The sequence below is a fragment of the Tursiops truncatus genome, chromosome 14 (genome assembly GCF_011762595.2).
Source record: "Tursiops truncatus isolate mTurTru1 chromosome 14, mTurTru1.mat.Y, whole genome shotgun sequence".
In the NCBI taxonomy this organism is placed as follows: domain Eukaryota; kingdom Metazoa; phylum Chordata; class Mammalia; order Artiodactyla; family Delphinidae; genus Tursiops; species Tursiops truncatus.
The window spans coordinates 62268181-62288443 of NC_047047.1; the positions used below are offsets into that span (position 1 = coordinate 62268181).

The window sequence follows — 20263 nt, forward strand, 5'->3', positions numbered from 1 at the left end:
TGGGTGAGCGGGGGCTACTCTTTGTTGCGATGCGCGGGCTTCTCATTGCAGTGGCTTCTTGTTGTGGAGCATGGGCTCTAGGTGCACAGGCTTCAGTAGTTGCAGCACGCAGGCTCAGTAGTTGTGGCTCACGGGCTCTAGAGCACAGACTCAGTAGTTGTGGCACACAGGCTTAGTTGTTCCACGGCATGTGGGATCTTCCTGGACCAGGGATCGAACCTGTGTCCCCTGCATTGGCAGGCGGATTCTCAACCACTGCACCACCAGGGAAGCCCCAGACTATTTACTTTTTAGTAGAAAAAATATTGTGTATTTTGAGATAAATATTTAGAATAAAATGTCTAGGAAAATTCCTTAACAATCAAGGCACAGATGTGCATTAAAAATTTAATAACCGAGCTTGATATATGTACCTTCCTAACAGGATAAACAAGTGAAATATTTTCAATGATTACAAAGTTTAAGATAAATCTACAACGGGTCTATCCGAAATGCCCTTTGGGCCAGCCAGCTGTAAAAGTCTAAGTAATTCCACGAAGTCCTTTTCCAGAATCTTTTAGCACAACTAGCCTCCAAACCCTTTAGGAGCCCACAGATGATTCTGCAGTGATTCTGTGACCTCTTAGTTTCCTAAAGAGCTTGCTTCTAGCGGCTGCCTGCACTGTCCCTGACCTGGGCTGAGCATTGTTACCTGGTTCTGCCACTAGAGGGCAGCCAAGGACAGGGAGAGGTGTTTAACCCCTTTCTTGGTCCTGTTTTCTCTTCGGTATGGTATAATCTTTATTTCATAAGATAACCGAGGAGAAATCTAAAAATGAGGCACTGAAGGGAAAAACAATTTAGGTAATAAATATACAAATAAGTAAAATCAATAAGAAAATCTCTGTGTATAAACTATTCCCGTTTCCTCAGAGAGATTAACCAAAAGGTGCAGAATTGTGAGGGCTACCGTAGTGAGGAACAAAGACCAGGCATCTGGTTAAAAATTGGGTTACAGCATGAACAATTGTGCCCTTAGATCTTTGCAGATGGAGAAAGTGAATCCACAGCAGATACATTCTCCAGGGGAATGAGTGGGTACATGGCTTTGAGCTCATGCACACCTGGCTTCCATTTTCTGTCTCTAGCTAGGTAATTAAGGACAAGTCCCTTAACCTCTCTGAGCCTTAGTTTTCTCACTTATACAATGTGGCTAGCAATGGAACCTGCCCATAGGTGGTTGTGAGCACGAAATAAGAGAATGTATATTAAAAAGCTTGGCATATAGAAAATTCTCCATCAATGTTGGCCGTTGTTATTATTTCCAGCCCTCACCTTTCTCCTAAGCTGTTTCCCATTTCCAGCTGTCCACTTACTATTTCTACTTGATTATCCCATCATCACCTCAAATTTAATATGTCTGGTAATAAAATCCTTGCTTCCCTCACTAACTCCCTGACCTGCTTCTATCTCTTTGGCTATTTCTTTGAATGGACTCTAAGTAAAACATAATATCCTCTCTAACACTTCTTCTCCTCCTAAAACCATATCCAATCAGTTTACAAAACATGTGGGATATGTTCTCTAATGTGTCCCCAATCGGGATGGTTTCTTTTTCTCTGTTGTCACCAGCACCCAGACCTTAGTGACCTGCTCTTTGCCCCAGCAAGTCCTGCCTTGAATGGGCAGGTCTTATTGATGTCATTTCCCTTCTCAAAATCCTCAGTGACTCCCCAGTGTCTTCAAATTAGATTCTAAATTCCTTAGTCTGGCATTATTGTCCCACTGCAGTCTGACTTCAACCTCCTCCAGATGCTTTCTTCTTGTTCTGTATGGGCATTGCCCCTGCTCCTATCAAGCTGGTTGACACAGAGTTCGCTGGTAGGGTTGCCAGTAGGAAATAAAAAACACAGGACACTCAGTTAAATGTGAATCAGATAAACACCAAATATATTTTGTATAAGTATGTCTCATGCAATACGCCTCATACACACCAGTGAAATAGGACATACTCTTACTAGAGAAAGTATATGTCGTTTATCTGAAATTCATATTTCAGTGGGAATCTTGTATTTCATCCAGCAACCCAAGTATCAATACATTCCTATCTCTTCCCATGCACACAGCTCCGTTCTTGTCTTGGATGCCCTTATCTCTTGCCGTACCCATGAGATCTCCCTCTGCCCTTCAAGGCTCAGCTCAGCCTCATCCCTCCATGAAGACTGCCTGGATCAGGCCTTCCTCATCTGTGCTTATTATCTACATCATTCATTTCGTTCCATATATAGTATGCCTTGTGTTCTGTATAACTCCCACTCTCCAAGTAAATGTTGAGTTTATCAAAGGTAGAGAATGTATTATTATAAGTAGGAGAACTTAACAAATATGCTTTGGTGGTGTGGTGCTGTGCTGACCTGTAATATAGGATGTGAGAGGATGAGAGCACAGGAGAAAGAGAACATCCAGAGGCCACTAATCTGGATTTAAGGTGCTCATAGACCCACGAAAATCAATTTGCAATTCCCCCTCCTTCCATAGCATCAGGCCAGGTGGGTATGGCTGCCTGGCCTTGGCATGCTTCTTCCTACACCCCACCTTCAATACATCCTACAAGTTGTGGATTACATTGGTGACTAAATTTCTTAAAACTCCACTCTATCTGAAGAGTAATCTGATTTCACTTATATTTCTATGTGAGAGTCGGGGTGGCTATACTATGCAACCTGTAAACATATAGTGATTATAGGAGTTATGCAGGAAATGAAGAAATAAATGACTATTTAATTAATAGAGAAGTTAAAAATTGGCAATTTTTTTTTCAGAATTAGCTAACTCTAATAACGTACCATATTCTCAGGAGCTTGAGAATACATCAAGAAAGCTATGAAACTATTAAGCCATTCCCAAGAAATCTATTTTAAATAACTGGCATTTCATGGATACATTTATAAGCATCTATGGGCAACCAGAAACCAATGACCAACAATAAGACTTTTAAAAGTGAAAAAATACATATTCTTAGAATAAAATACATAACTCATTATTTTATCTATTATTTAAACCTTCAATAGTGTTTAAAACATTTTTATTCTCATCATGTAAACATATGAATGTGTCAAGTGAGAATGTTGTTTTGAAATTATAAGAGGAAAGGTTCAACATGAACAGAAATCAGGATCACTGTAAGCAATGTCCCTGTCGCTGACCCACCTGGAGTAGCAATTAATTAGGTTACCTCAGACTTTTCTTTGTGGAAATAATAAAGTGGATTCAGCACTGAATTCAGGACTTTGCAGCACTGGAATGTCCTGGAAACAAGGGCTAAGAGTTTGTTTTATTTGTTTCTTCAGACCCATCATATTTGTCCAGATTAATTTTATTTCACTCTATTTTTTACAACTTAATTTTAACTAAGAAATATCGCTCTTTCTACTCAAGAATATTATACTTTGATATTTCCATGGAATGAATTATAATTTTCTAATCAGAAGAAAATAACCCTTAAATTCTTCCATGAAAGAGAACAGCCAATGCGATCCACATTGAGACAGAACTGAGCCTTGGCCTCCTGCACTAGTTGCAATCTGGCTGGCTCAGCTTTTCTGGCTTCCAGATTTGCTATCTTCTTAAGACAGATTCTAAACATACCAGTCTCAAACTGGGATAAGCCAAAATAACAGCAACACATTTCCTTTGGCTCTTCCTTTTCAATAAACCACCAGAACCTTATTCCTTTGTTTGACATCATGGTGACATTAATCACGTTTCTCCAGGACACGAATGTGGATATTATCAGCGGTGAATGCAAATACGGTGCATCATCTAAACAAACGTACTTGTTTGATGGCAAAGAACGTTAACAGAAGTTGGAATGTCTCTAGGAGCTTTACAAGTGTTTGTGGGCAGCATCAACTGCTCTTGGATTTAATCCATTCCCTTTTGACCTTTCCACTTCCAAACCCAGGGACATTTTTTCAGGTCACTCAAAAATATATGTTGAACGAATGTTTTGAAATAATAACTTAAATGTAAATAATTATTGTGAACAGTTTCTATCACTGGAGCTGTTCAGTGCTGTTTTTTGTGCTTCTAGAGGGTTTTTCTTGGTCTGAAGATGAATGTTCAGGAGAAGCCCTGTATTAAAAAAAATTTAACCTTCACATAATTTTATACAAAATTTAATTTTTAGTTAAAATAACTTTTCTAAAATAGACCACTTTTGCTTGAGGGCCTCTCTATTAAATGTATTCTAAACCAGTATTGATACCCCCAAAATGGTATATGGATCACTCATCAGCACTTTGAAAAGGGTAGAAAAACAGACAAATATCAAGAAATTATTTTTCAAAAATGATCTTCAATGAAATTATGTATACTGTTTAATCCCCTGGTGATAATGAAACCAAAGAAAACTTAGTGGCTATAAAGCTATCTTAAGGAAACAACTACTTTAAAAACATTATTGTTAAAAAGCGAAGATGTCACAAGTGAGGCTGATTTCCACATTTTTTCAGAGATATAAGCAAAGCTTATGAGCTCTTCATGAGTGACCGCCCTCAAATTATACGCACCGTCTGGGGTTAATATCCACAGTGCATAATATGCATGTAGACACAACAATAGACAGTCTTAAAAAGGACACTTACCTTAACTCGCAGGTGTGGAATCATTTCAAGCGCATCCCTCTGTTGAATCCTCTCTTCTGCTTCACCAACCCGTTACAAGTTTCTCTTCCACGTATCTAAACACCTAGAGATTCCTGTTCTCTCTTCTAAAATGCTGCGTTCACCTCCATTGCCCAAATCCAGTTCAAAAATGGGGAGAGTAAAAAATTCGAATTTGCAAGCTGTTTACGCCTAACGACGACAGCGAAGCTGCTAAGCTTTGAGCTCACTGAATTAAAGGTTGTTTGGCTAAATGGCAGGCACACTTCCTTCTATTCTTTCTGAACTTAGTTTTCCTGCCTCCAGCGGAGCTTTTTCCTTTCCTGGGCTATAAATAGGCTGGTCGTAAGAGTCCGGAGGAAAGAAGAAGGCAGGAAATACATTTGATTTCAAAAAGCAGTCTTAGGGTTGTGTGTGTGTGTGTCTGTGTGTGTGTGTGTGTGTTTCTTTCAAGTGAACACCAATAAACAAGTTAAGGAAAATTCAGCTTTGGTGTGTGCACCATAGTCAATATTTTCTTTGATTTCCTATAACCTCAGTTTGGCTATAAGCTGTCATTTCTCATAAGCAAAGCTTGGGTTTAGAGATGTATTATTTTCTACAGACCATAAAAAAATCTACATCTAAGCCTTCATTTTTCAAAGGATTGCCAAATAAATCAAAATTCCCGGGGGAACTGAGGAAAGGGGCAGACAGGGGGGTTACCGTAGTTGTTTCTTTTCATTCAAAAGGAGGTGAAGCAGTACTTTTTGAAGCAAGATTCAACAAAAGGAAAATATCAGGTGAACAAGAAAAGCAGATACTTTTGCTTGGATGAAAGTATGACGTCGAATTTATAAGCCAGTCAGCTATTTGTACTAAATTAATAGATTGTCCACAGTCTTGCTACTCAAAGTTGTTTAACTTCTCTTATAATTATATGCAACACAAAGTAAAATAAAAATTAGACGTCATTTTTCACATGTCAGAATGGCAGATCAAAATTTTGGATATTGTCTGCTACCATTGAAGTGTGGAGAAATAAGCATCTGTATCATAGTAGATGGGAGTGTAAACTGGCATAGACTATTTGATAGAGGGCAATTCTCAACCTCTTTCAAAATGTGAAGTGCACATACTCTAACAAGATACTTAAACATGCTTGATTCTGCAAAGCGGGAGTGGAGATCTAGAAAGGGGGAACAGTTTAGTTTCTGATATACATATTTTGTGCTCTTTTAACCTTTTTATTTATTTATTTTTATGCGGTATGAGGGCCTCTCACTGTTGTGGCCTCTCCCGTTGTGGAGCACAGGCTCCGGACGCGCAGGCTCAGCGTCCATGGCTCACGGGCCCAGCCGCTCCGTGGCATGCGGGATCTTCCCGGACCAGGGCACGAACCCGTGTCCCCTGCAACGGCAGGCGGACTCTCAACCACTGTGCCACCAGGGAAGCCCTCTTTTAACTTTTATACTGTGTATGCCATGCTTTAAAAACTTATTAAAAGGTAGAATTTTTAAAACTGTTATTACTTAAGTAATAAATAATAACATAGGATTCATAGGATTCTATTATCTATTTATTATCCATCATCTATCTGTCAATCATTATACACTTACCGTCTCAACAAGCTTTTCTTTTCATTGGTTTACATTGGGTAACGCTTTAAGAAGCAACCCTGGAATACCCAGGAATCTCTTTGCGGGGGAAGGGCTGAGTACTGAGAGCACTGTCCACAGATCAATAGCATCAGTAGCACTTTGATCAGAGCCTCCAGGGCAGGGCCCAGCAATCTGTATTTTAACTCCAGATGGTTCTCATGCTCACTAAAGTATGAGAAGCACCAGCCTATAGAATTATTTTGTTTGTTTATTAGTATCCCACCCTCTAAAAAGAATTTGAGAGCACAGCTGGGTGACAAGGGTTAATAATACCATACTGCATATTTGAAAGTTACTAAGAGAGGAAATCTTAAAAGTCCTCATCACAAGAAAGAAAATTTTTTGTAACTATGAATGGTGGGGATGTTAACTAGACTTACGGTGGTGATCATTTCGCAATATACACAAATATCAAACCATTAGGTAGGTTAGGTAGGTTATATGTCAATTATACCTCAATTAAAATAAGCAAAAAATGAATGAAAATGAAAGGGTTTGAGACAAGTGATTTTATTTTGTGGAAAAATAAGGATAACTTTAAACACTTAATGCCAGTAACTCCTGTTTAGAAGGTTAGAAGAGTTCTTACACATAAAGGTTAAGAAGACATACTAATTTCCCAGTTACTTAGGAGGAAGCTATCTAAAGCAAGGCAAAAGCAGTGGAAAGAGCAAGCTGATGGTATTTAAGGGAGAGACAAAAGCACTCTCTCATTTGGGGTTAATCGTAATTAAAAAGGATGAATTCAAGGCAGAATTTACTAATGTGGATGTTTGAAAATCGTTGCTACCTGAAATAAAGCAAAACAAAGAAAATATGAAGAAATTAAAAGAAAAGTCTCTAAATGCAGACAAAATATTCCACTCCCTATTTTTGTTTAGTAATTTGATGACGGTTTTCTGAGCCAGCCGTTTTTTGTCCATTCGTAGCCTTAATGCAAAGCCCTCTCTTTGAGAAACAATAGGTTGAACAATGAGCGCAGCCCCAGCTGGTGAGGGAAAAGCAACAGTATCTGCATCCCAGGCACAGATGGGGAGGAAAAGATTTCTTTTAAAAAAAAGAGAGAGAGAGAGAGAGAAAGGAATGAATGACCTCGTTGTAACAGCAGAAAGGAAGAAGGAAGTCCACGGTGGTCAGGATATAACAGCTGCAGTGTACTGAAGTGGCTAAAAGGTACATGAGTTGACTTTGGCAGAAAAATGACTGGCAACGGGGTAATAAGTTTCTGGGAGCAAACCACCCTCCCGTGTGCGAAGAATGAACTCTTCTAAGAAACTCCGAGTACAATTACCAGGCTTTCATTGTTCTCTGGAAACTTTCCTTCTCTTTTTGTGGGGAAATATTTTACTTCTCAAAAAGAACAACTTCACAGAGCTCCCCATATAGCCCATCTCTAGGAACGAAGCATTAAAACATTTATGGAAACAGAAAGGCTCTGTACTCTTCATCTAAAATTAACGATAGACTCTCTTAAAAGGCATTAGGGGAAAAAGCCAAAGGCCTCGCAAGGAAAGGTAATGTGCAAATTTCTTCAACTGCTTTGGTTTTGCAAGTGGAGGAAAATACATTTTTTTATTGTAGTCATCTACAAAGAATTTCAATGTATACAATATAAAGGAAACCCAAGCAAAAGTCCTCAAGGAAAATGTGAAAGGAGTCTGCATATTATTTCTCAAATGACCTGAATGCACTGCATGTATCTGAGCCTGTATGCCTTGCAGGTATTTTTTTAAAAAGCCTGTCTTCGTTCACAAAGTGCAGAAGTTCTAGGTATTACCAAATTGTGGGGAACTGTGTTCCTTTGACTTGAATTGTTGTATCATACTAATAAAAATAAATCAGAGCTGCTGGAATGAATAATCAAAAGGACATCAGTAAAGGATGGGTCTCTAAATTTTAGCAGGAACATTGAAAAGCTGGTTGAAAGTCAGGAATGAGCTCTATGTTATAAAAATAAAATATAAAAGTTAACTCTTTGAAGGAATTAGAAGACTTAGTGGGATAAAGGTGAAACTTTTCCATTAATTTCCATAAATTTTGTTCATCAGTAGTTTATTTTTTACTTAGCCTGATAATGTTAAAGTTACCTTGCAAAATTACAGTAATCCTGGCACAAATGAAACAGTTCACAGTATCGCCCAGCAGAAGCCCAGCCTTGGTTAAAATTCAGTGGAGAAATCTAAATTAGACTGCCCTCACTGGATTTAGCTTTGGACTGGATTAGTATTCTGTCAGTTTGCCATGCACCTAAAATAAAACAGCACTAGTTTCCGTGTAATGATGATTTAAAAAAAATGATCTTGAAACTCTCCAGTTATGAATGTCTAGAGCTTATCAGTTTTGTCAAGACTAAAATCTGATGTCATAATAACCAAAGAAAATTCTAACTGGTGTTGTAGTAAAAGTTTTTCTATTAATTTTAAAACATGGACACTTTCATTTTATTGTTTCTGTCAGTTGTGTGTTCTTTTGGGGAAAAACCTTTGGACTCAACCATACGGTGGTTTGTGAAGCTAATCACTGGTGGAGGCAAGAAGAAGCAAAACCATCACTGGGAGGAAAATATGCAGAAAAGAAAACAGATCATTGTAGGCACAGTGCATGGCACACTTCTGAAGACAGAGGGAGATTGCCATGGGCTCCAAGAGCATTGGTGCCCAAATATAACATTTTGGTGCAACATTTGGAAAGAAGGGAAGGAAGTAGGGGAGAGAACATGGCAGTGAAATTGATTTACCTACCTAAGGTAAAATTTATTGCTTTGGCAGACACTCTAGTCTAGTGAAGGCCAAGAGGTAGGTTGGTTGCTGATTTAATAGTTCATACAGGTTCCTTGCTTACACAATAGATTAGTTTGAATTCATAATAGAGTCAATATACTCCATAATCCCCTGAAACATATGACTATACAATTAATGAAAAAACTATAAACTGAGTTTATATTGATGTTGTCAAGGTGAACACAATCACAAGCTCTAGAATCCTAATATAAATTACGGGGTGCAGGGCTTCCCAGGTGGCGCAGTGGATGAGAGTCTGCCTGCCGATGCAGGGGACACGGGTTTGTGCCCCGGTCCAGGAAGATCCCACATGCCGCAGAGCGGCTGGGCCCGTGAGCCATGGCCGCTGAGCCTGCGTGTCCGGAGCCTGTGCTCTGCAACAGGAGAGGCCACAACAGTGAGAGGCCCGTGTACTGAAAAAAAAAAAAAAAAAAATTACGGGGTGCAAATTCACACCAGTTAGATGCAGCAAGTTAAAATAACTGAGTCTGATTTAAAGACCTAAATGTAAGGCCAGACACTATAAAACTCTTAAAGGGAAACATATACAGAACACTGTATGACATAAATCACAGCAAGATCCTTTTTGACCCACCTCCTAGAGAAATGGAAACAAAAATAAACAAATGGGACATAATGAAACTTAAAAGATTTTGCACAGCAAAGGAAACCATAAACAAGATGAAAAGACAATGGGAGAAAATATTTTCAAACACATCAGTGGACAAAGGATTAACTCCAAAATTTACAAGCAGCTCATGCAGCACAATATCAAACAAACAAACAACCCAATCCAAAAATAGGCAGAAGACCTAAATAGACATTTCTCCAAAGAAGATATACAGATTGCCAACGAACACACATGAAAGGATGCTCAACATCACTAATCATTAGACAAATGCAAATCAAAACTACAATGAGGTATCACCTCACACCAGTCAGAATGGCCATCATCAAAAAATCTGCAAACAATAAATTCTGGAGAGGGTGTGGAGAAAAGGGAACCCTCTTGCACTGTTGGTGGGAATGTAAATTGATACAGCCACTATGGAGAACAGTATGGAGATTCCTTAAAAAACTACAAATAGAACTACCATACGACCCAGCGATCCCACTACTGGGCATATACCCTGAGAAAACCATAATTCAAAGAGAGTCATGTACCACAATGTTCATTGCAGCTCTATTTACAATGGCTGGGACATGGAAGCAACCTAGGTGCCCATCCACAGATGAATGGATAAAGAAGATGTGTCACATATATACAATGGAATATTACTCAGCCCTAAAAAGGTACAAAACTGAGTTATTTGTAGTGAGGTGGATGAACCTAGAGTCTGTAACACAGAGTGAAGTAAGTCAGAAAGAGAAAAATAAATACCATATGATAACACATATATATGGAATCTAAAAAAAAAAAAAAAAAAAACGGTTCTGAAGAACCTAGGGGCAGGACAGGAATAAAGAAGCAGACATAGGGAATGGACTTGAGGGCACAAGGAGGTGGAAGGGTTAGGTGGGACAAAGTGAGAGAGTGGCATGGACTTATATACACTACCAAATGTAAAATAGATAGCTAGTGGGAGGCAGTCGCATAGCACAGGAAGATCAGCTCAATGCTTTGTGACCACCTAGAGAGGTGGGAGGGAGACGCAAGAGGGAGGAGATATGGGCATATATGTATATATATAGCTGATTCACTTTGTTATAAAGCAGAAACTAACACACTGTTGTAAAGCAATTATACTCCAATAAAGATGTTAAAAAAATAAAAAAGATAAAATAACTGAGTGTTCTGGTTGTAGCCAATGTGACCCAAAGACTGTCCCTTGCTGGCTTTGAAGAAGCAAGCTGTCATGTTGTGAGCTGCTTCTGGAGAGCACCACATGGCAAGGTACTGACACAGCCTCCCTCCAACAGTCAGCAAGAAACTGAGGCCTTCAATCCAGCAGCATGCAAGGACTGGACGCTGCCAACAACCACATGAGCTGGAAACAGCTCCTTCCCAAGTCAAGCCTCAGATGAGACCAAAGCCCCAGCTGATAACTTGATTGCATCCTTGTAAGACTCTGAATCAGTGGACCCAGCTATTTCATGTCTGGCCAGGCAGGCTAAGAGAGTCTCCTATCAAGTTGGTTTATAGTCATGTGTAAGGTCATCATATACACATAACCATGTATATTCCATCACCTTTGCTGCATTCTATTAGTGAGCAGGAAGTCATAGGTCCTGCCTATACTCGGGGGGAAGGGGATAAAAGTGTGTGAATCCCAAGAGGCAGGGGATCATGGTGGCCACCCTAGAGTTTGTCTACCACAGTGGGTAACCAACCTAGAAAGAAGAAACAAGTAGACATAATACCAAGTGGATTTCTAAAGGATAGTGAGGACAGTGTTATCCACAGGCAGAACAGACAAAACAACTTAATTTTTCCTCCTTCAAAGCAGTGGGAAGTGCACTGCCTCAGCAGAGAAGCAGGTCATCTCTCCACCATTATAGACTCTTGAGCAACTCAGTAACCTAAATGTTCTTCTGCTCCAACTCTGAGGTCCTTTCAGTTCTAAGCTTCTGTGACTTTGGACCTGCCCCTTCAAGCCTCTCAAGACATTTTGGAATGTCACAAATCCTGGCTGTATTCATACAATGCATTTGGTGACCATTGTGTTACTATTGAAACCTTAAAATGGGGGTGGGGGTGGGGAAGAGCATATATAAAAGCTTAATCCCTTAGAAAACTTAAAAGACAAATCAGTTGGGGTGTTACTATCTGATCCAATGTTTGATTTTCCACTTGAATGTTTATATTTCTAAAGTATGACATCATTCTAAAAATACATGAAGATAAAACTATTAGACAATTCACTTTGTACAGACAAATTTTGGGCTAAAACTATGTTCTCCGTGGGGAACAAATTACATTTCACGTTACATCCAAGTAATATTGAGTGTATCAAAAATTACTTTGGCAGTATAAATTCACAGATTCTCAGGGTTAGATAGAGCCTTCACAGACATTTATCTAAACATCCATCTAATGGGCAAAAATCCTCCAGAACATGAAGAACAAATTGTCTTATTAATTTCTAAGTAAAAAGACTGTCATTGCACATCCTTGTGATATCATAAATGTAAATGACTATTAAAATTATGAATTTAATCTGAATGAGGCAACTCCAAATTGCTTTGCTCACTAGATAAATGACACTTTTTTTCTTCAGACAAAAAGTTAAATTCTAAAATATATGATATTTAAAAGTATATTCACAGTTATTCTTGTATGGACAGACTACACGATGAAATGAATGCTATAAATGTTCTCCAATACTTCCTTGAGAACACATTGAAAGTTGCAATTCAGGTTGAAACTAGGAATGCTTCATTTCCATCTAGAGGCTGAAGAGGGATAAAAAGTTCAAAAAGGAAATGACATTTTTAGAGCTGTATGAGATCAGAGTCTCTCAGAGTCTGGATTTCAAAACACTAAACACTAAAGCCACATTTTTGGAGATAGCATCACATTATAGCTCTTTATTATATGGCTTGCTCAAATACATATTAATGCACAATTAATTCTAAAATAAACCACATGCTACAGATTGTATTTTATTTGGACAAGTCCAGCAAAATGCTTTTTTTTTTTTTTTACTGTATTTTTTCAACCACATGGGAGTCCTTACTAAGTACAAATCTCTGAGATTGAGCCCATAGAAGAAAAAATAAAATTAAATATTTGGTCCTTGCCTTAAAAACAGCATACCTTCTAAAACAGAATTTCTCAAACTGTGGTTCAATGACAGCCTGTTTCAACATAACATAGAGTTTATTTAACATGCAGATTTTTGGGCCTCAGACTCAGAGGATTTCTAATTCTGTAGGCATAGGGTAAGCCTTGGAATATGCATATATAATAAGCCTGTGATTGTTATTACACACTGAAGTTTGAGAACCCATGGTCCAGGGGTCAAAACATATATTTTTAACTAATACAAGAGAGTGATCCAAAGGATCAGGTTATGTAATTACTGCATGAATTCTGACTATAGCCGTAGCCAACATCAAGGTTCCATATTGGAATACATGTTATAGCATAAACTTCCCTTAAAACAAGTTCAAATTTGTAGCAAATTTAATTTGTGTCTCTCAGAAAAAATCAGGATGGAGGGACCATTTATTTTTTTCTGGGTGCTAAAAAAATTTTTTTTCTGCATTTTTTTTATTGTGGCAAAAAACACCTAACACAAAATTTGCAATCTTAACAAACTTTAAGTACAGTTAAGTAGTGTTAAGTATATTCACATTGTTGTGAAACAGATCTCCAGAACTTTTTTATCTTGCAAAACTGAAACTCTATACCCTTAAAACAACAACTCCCCCTTTCCACCCTCCTCCAAGCCCTTGGTAACCACCATGCTACTTTCTGTTTCTAAGATGAAGGAGCCACTTTTAAAACACTATCCAATGACAAAGGGTCAGGTCTGAGAAAAAGAGAGCAAGGAGAGTTGAGTCTAAACACCAAAATTGGGGGTTGGAGTTAAGAAATGAGATCATAAAGCAGAAGGAAGGAGCAAAGCAAAGACAGATGGATGTAGAAGCAGAGGCATTTTCCAGAACTGAGTTGATAGAATTTGGCCTTCTGGCTGTGCGTGTTGGAGGCCAGGGAGGTGTGCTCTCTGAAACCAGATTAGAACTGTAAGCCACTGTCATATCAGATAATCTTCCTACATCTTTGGTGAACAAATGACTATGATGAAAGTAGATGAGAAGGAGGTCAGAAGATGAAGACTGGGGATTATAAAGGATATTTACCACCTCCAAAATTTGCTGCAGATTTGGGAGATGGGCAGATCTGTGATAAAACCCACTGTGATAGTTTACTAGGACTGGAGTGCTTGAGGCAGGCTGTGGGGCATTGTGGGTCTCTGCTTTCTGGGCACAGATGTCATTAGAATTAAATGTCAAAAGGCACCATTCGAAATACAGAGCCATCAGAAGTTCTGAAGGGCCATGGTTAATGCTTTGAGTAGGCCAGGATCATCCAACAGGGCTGCGGAGATGGCCTGAAGGAAGTCAAGAACTTATATGAAGGTTCCTCCAAGACATTAAACTAATCAATCTGGAGAACTAGGCACCTCTCCTGCTGTGTATGCTGGGGTGGCTCTGAAGCTCATCCAAGCCATGCTCTAGGAAAGAAAGCATGGAAAAAGTAGAAAGAGCCTACACTTTGAAGCCAGACACACCCAACTTCAAATTCTACTGCCGCTTACCATCCGGATGACCTTTAAACCAGTGGTTCCCACCCTTTCTGGCACCAGGGACCGGTTTTGTGGAAGACAATTTTTCCACAGTGGGGCGGGGCGGGGGAAGGGAGGGGATGGTTCAGGCAGTGATGCGAGCGATGGGGAGCGATGGAGAGCAGCAGATGAAGCTTCACTTGCCTGCCCGCCACTCACCTCCTGATGTGCGGCCCGGTCCCTAACAGGCCACGGATGGGGGCTTGAGGACCCCTGCTTTAAACCATCTAAATATCAATTTCCCTATCTACACCTCAAATTCTAACAATAACTACCTACTGGGGAAGGACATGGGTCAAGTGCTGTGTAACAGGAAGATGCTCTCCTGGTGCAGAGGCACAATTTTTCTTCTCAATGATGAAAGCATCTTGCTAAGAATTAGATGTGGTAAGGATCCTAAGGTTGAGAAGGAACAAGGAAGTCTGGGAGGTATATGGAAGTCTGAGAGTTCTTTGGCTAATAGGTTATTGGGATCCCTAAGTTATGGCGTGGTTTTCATAGCAGAATTGGTAGTCCAAGTCATAGCACCAAAGGGTGTCTTAAGAGGGCCATTAGCTCCCATGACATCCATTAGCCTCCACACCCAAAGTCATCCCAAATAAGCATACAAAGTAAGTAAAAATAGGATGTTTGTTATGCAAAAGCAGTTTAATGGCAGACTCCTTAGCTCCCCCTCCCAGCTGAATTGCTACCCCCAAGTCATGCATGGAAATTTTGATGCTGTTGGGAGCCTCTGATTCTACTATGGCTTGAACTTGGAGGTGGGCACTGATTGTTCTGATCTCTGTGTGTGGGGCCTGGCCAGCTTCATTTTCCCAGTAGCAGATGTGTGCTGCTCAGACCAGTCCCCATATATGTGACGTGCCCCAGCACAATACATGGATGGCTATGTGCCCACCTGGAGGTGGCAGCAGAGAGTGGTGACCATAACCAGCTATTGTGGCTTGCAGTTCACCCCTGGAGTTGTGTAGGCTGAGGACGGAAACTAACTCTTCAGGTAGCAATCTCCATTTGTCTAGATTTGGGGTTGATGAATTCCAAAGGCCGCTTGCAAAATGATTCCTAATGTGTGTTGCCTATGGTCATAGAGTAAGACACACCTGGAAAAGAGGGATTTTTTTTGCCCCGTGGCTCTTTCTGGCCCACCATGTTTACTGCAAGGACCAGAATTGCTTTGAGACTGAAGTTATGAGAGCACTTACTCAATGTGTCCTCAGAATTACTACCTGAACATTGCAGAGTACTAATCCCAGTGGCCTTTTAAGCTCTAGACTGGTTCATCTCATGGCATCTCAACATCTCCACTTGGATGTTCCTGGGCATCTCAAACTCATCATGTTCAAGATTGGATTCCATTTCTTTTTCATTCAATTTTGCTCATGAGAAGTAGGTGAGAAGCAATAGCTTTCTTTAATGCAGCCACTGAAACCAGAAATCTGATGTCATCCTAGAATCTTCCCTTTTTCCTCTCTCTTACTGACTTCAAACTGCTTGGATAATCTATGTGACATATCAGTGAATAAAATGAAATTTTGTTGCCTAATTGGGAAAAAAATCAGTGAAAGGTAAATCTGGGAAAGACTTTTATTCAAATGTCTCTCTTACAAGGGAATCATGAGCAAATGGGGGGTGGGGCTGGTGATTAGATACATGGGGAGAGAATTCTGAAGATCTCTAGCTCTGATCTGCAGGAGGAGTTTGAGAACACAAATTCAAAGAGTTGTTTGACTCCTGTTGCCTGATTCTGAAATGCAGAAGTGCCCTGGCAGGCAACCCTGTGGAGAGTACAGACTACACCATCCTGCCATTGTCCACCACACAAGGGGCTGAGCAACTGGAGCAGAAGGAAGTTGTGTTTTTTTGTATTGTTTTATTTTTGTCTTAAAGAGATATCCTTCTTAATATGTATATTAAAGTTGTGAATAAAGACGTAGAGGGTATGCAAACTTGAAAGAGATAGCAACTATACTGAATGACAGAATCAGAATCTCAAAAGATCTTGACAGGCTAAAGTACAGGGACAGATGACAGAAAGTGAAATTAATAGGAGCAAAGGTAAAATTCTGCATTGAGGTTAAAAAAAACAGTTGCACAAATTCAGAAGGGGGAGACATGGCTTAACAGGATCCCATACTTTTCAAACTTGTCGTTGATGTTACATTAGTCAGCGTATGCTGATTGCTATAATTTCCAAGCCTCAGTAGTTTTAAGATATCCAAGGGAGGAAAAAGTGCCAAAGAGATGACAGTCCTGGCTCAGTCAATTGACTGCTTCTAGCAAGTCTTCAGACATTCCATTAACGTGTGCCCAGTAAGGAGATTTTCAGATAATATCTCATTTTAACTAGTTTAACACTCATTTTGGAAAAATGGTTTAAAAAGCTTTCTACAAAAAAGTAACTGGTGAAAGAAAGATAACAGCAAAATGAACTTAAAGAAAATGGCATAGCAAACCTTTCTACTCTGAGTACAAGTCAGCTGCATTATGGTAAAAAAAAAAAAAAAAAGAATGATAATGCGATTAGAACAGCAAGAAGGAGTCCCTCCAAATCTAAAATTATCAAGAAGACCATTTAAAATATGGATTTACATCGACTTACACTAATGGACATATACATTCATGATAAAATTCTCCCTAGTTGGCTAGCATATTATGTCTTGAGATCTTATCTATTAATAATATGAATTCCAGTGATTAACCAGACATTTAAAAGCTAAGCATTCAGAACAGGAAGACAAACTTCAGCAGTTTTTTGGAGATTTTTAAAGTTATGTGGAACAAACCCAGTTCTTGACATATCTCATGAAACCTACTGATAATTGCTTAGAAGCCTCTTTTGAGGTTTTTCAGTTTACAATTAAGGAACAAAAGCCACGAACCATCAGTGTCTCTGGTTCTTCCTGCCACAGTAAAAGATGGTTGAAGTAATTATAAAACAAAGGACCAACAAACTCAAAAGCATTGCTTTGTCAGCACATTTTTGGTGAAGTCACATAGAAAACATTGCTGAAGATATGAAGAAACAAATATTAGAACAGATTGGCCATGTACTGGGGTGAAAGTACAAACGTTTGTAACATGTCTACATCTATGGTACTTGTTAGATTCTATTTCAACAGTTACATTCCCAAAGAACTGATTTTTTTGTGAGGCATTTAAAAAATGTTACTGAAAAATCCCACCAAAGAATATCCCAGTGATAAATGATTTCATAAATAAAAACAATATTTTTATGGGAAACCTATTGAAGTGTAACCACTGAATTCGAAGAATAAAAGGTATTCCTGCAGAGGAATACAAGGATTTTTGAAACCCTGACAGAGATGTTCATCTCTGTGGTGTTCATCCAATGTTTCATTCTTTGGGGGAGTTAATTCAGTGAAGAAATTGAGGCTAGAAGTGCCAGTGATACTACTTGATGCCACCGATGTGATTGGTTTTAATGAAAACCTTTAAACAGTAGAACTTTACAAGATTGTAAGGAGATGGAGAGTCTGCTGACTTTGAAAATCCATTTTCTTCTTCTACCTAATACCACTTCCTTCTCTTCCCTTCTACAAGCATCGTTCCCAAAAACACTCCCTAATGCAATTCCTGTGTGATGAGTCTGCTTCCCAGGAAACTCAACTTGCAACAGTGGTAGGAGTGGTCCAAGAAAACAGATGCTCATGTGGGATTCTGAAGCTGCCACCTGACTAGCCAGCTAGCAGTGAGGACCCTGATCATCAGAAGGAGGAGGGCTGCTCTATATAATGGGACAGAGAAGAATGTGATGGTATCCTTCTGATCCACTGGAGTGCCTCTTGACAATTCCTTGCTCATCTTGACGATAAATGGATAAACACAGCAGTAATACTTAAGAAAGGCATGGAGATCAGGAGCTCAGAGGCCTCAGAAATGAAGATCTGGGTCTTGCCAACAGGTAAAGCATCTACTTGGCAAAGACAGTGGCTGAGAATGAGACAATCTGGAATGGGTAGTAGATGATGAGTATCAGTTGTGGTCCCAAGTGTTTGGGCTCCAACTGCTTACAGCCAGGGGTGTAATTTATCTATTAACCTTCTTATCCATATTCCCCAGGAAAAGAGAGCCAACAGAATCTTGGAGGAACTCTTCCCAGAATTTATATGAAGTGGATCTGAGTAGTGCAAATGGTGGACCATAGTGGAAGCTGTGATGTGCCACTCTGTCTCCTCGAAGACTGAAGGACTTATTCCTCCAGCTATTAAGGGCACCATTGGCTGACAGTCCTCAGAAATTACTATAGGCTGGAGAGTTCTGCCTTGCACAAAGTTCCCATGCTTCCTTCCCCAGGGCAGCTCAGATCTAATAACTGGTCAATGTATAATATAAAGGCCCAAATCCCTCACCTTATTTCAGGACATTAAAGGACATCAGAGCTTCAGGGTCCCCAGAGGGTTAGCCTAGCCTTTGCTGAGACCACATCACAGTGCAGTTTCTTCTATTGCTTCCTTCTCTCCCTGATCCTGAGGGTGCTCCCTAGAAAAATTTCTGCACACTGATCTCCATCCCAGACTTTGCTTCCTGGGAACCCCACCCTACTACAAAAACACTGGGACACCTGATGAAATTTGAATATGGACTCTTTTTTAAACAATGGGGTTGTACCAATGTTAAATTTCCTGATTTTTGATCATATATTGTGTTTATATAAGAGAATGTTTTTGTTCTTAGGAAACACACTGACAAAAACAGGAATAAAGGCACACAATATCTGCAACTTAATTTCAAATGATTTAGAAAAAAATTGTACATGGAGAGGTGGAAGATCAGACAAAAAGAAGAAAATAGGGCAAAATGGAAACAATTGGCGAATGTGGGTAAAAACTGTGGAGGTTATTTATACACTTCTTGCAACTTTTAAGTTTGAATTTACATCAATATTAAAAATTACCAAAGTAAAATGACTAGACCTTATACCATTCTCAGAGATTCTGATTCCCTTGGGTGTTATTATATTTCCAGCACTCAGCTCCAGTCTGTAGGTATTCGATAAATATTTATTGAGTAAATGAATGAGTTAATGAGTAACCTTGAAAGTTAAGATAATGAGTTCAATTTTGGATATGGAGACCTTTGAGTGCCTGTGAGTCCTCTTTTGAAAGTCCACTCTAGGGACTGAATAACCTTTTGCTCAATTCTGAAGGTAACAAGTGAAGATATAACTCCTGTGTCCTTTTTTGAGACCATTATTCTCCCTAGCATTTAGAAGTTTGAAGTCCCTATGAGACCTTGTGTAAACAATATCTCATCTCTTTGGACCTAATTTGATTTTTAAATGACATAATGACTGAGTATTGACCTTAAATGATGGAGAAATTGCCTGACTTTTGTGGGCATCCAAATTTCTGTATCCTGTTTTAACCACAGTACACATAATTATCTTTCTTTTTTTTATTTTTGAACTTTAGCCTAGCAAGTCATAAGCATATCACATTAAGGTGTTCTGGTAGAAGTTAACTCTAAAAGCATGGCATTTGTAAGTGGACAAGATGGACTAGCTAATGAGTAGAAGGGAAAAAAAAAAAGAGGGGGGGAACTCCAAGGATTGTTACTGCCATCCAGTGGTGGTGCTCTCAGATAAAGGTGGTTCAAAGCCCATCATTAATCTCTGTTTTCCACTGCAAAGTCCCAAATGCCATTCATTCAAGCTTAGGGACTAAACTGCAATGCTAACTTGCCATGAAATTTGTATTACGGTTTTCTGATTTTAAAGTAATGACTTCAGTTTGTCCTCTTGTGGTCCTGAAGAAGATCATATGCTTCCAGAGCAACCACTTTACTCTGAGAGTTATTCAATGTGGGGAGAATCTGGCCCATTAGAGCCCTTGTCTTGATGACACCCCAAACCCCTGCCCTGTTCTCCCTAGCTCTGCCCATTTACACAC

General features: G+C 39.4%; 1 protein-coding gene across 1 annotated transcript in view; it reads right to left on the bottom strand.

Moving 5' to 3' along the window:
• Positions 1-4919, bottom strand: part of RASGRP3 (RAS guanyl releasing protein 3) — a 106300-nt gene extending 101381 nt beyond the window's left edge. Inside the window, exon 1 of the mRNA XM_073791450.1 lies at positions 4626-4919. The gene's annotated coding sequence lies outside the window, so the exon portion shown is untranslated. The remainder of the gene's footprint in view (positions 1-4625) is intronic.
• Between the last annotated feature and the right edge of the window lie 15344 nt (positions 4920-20263).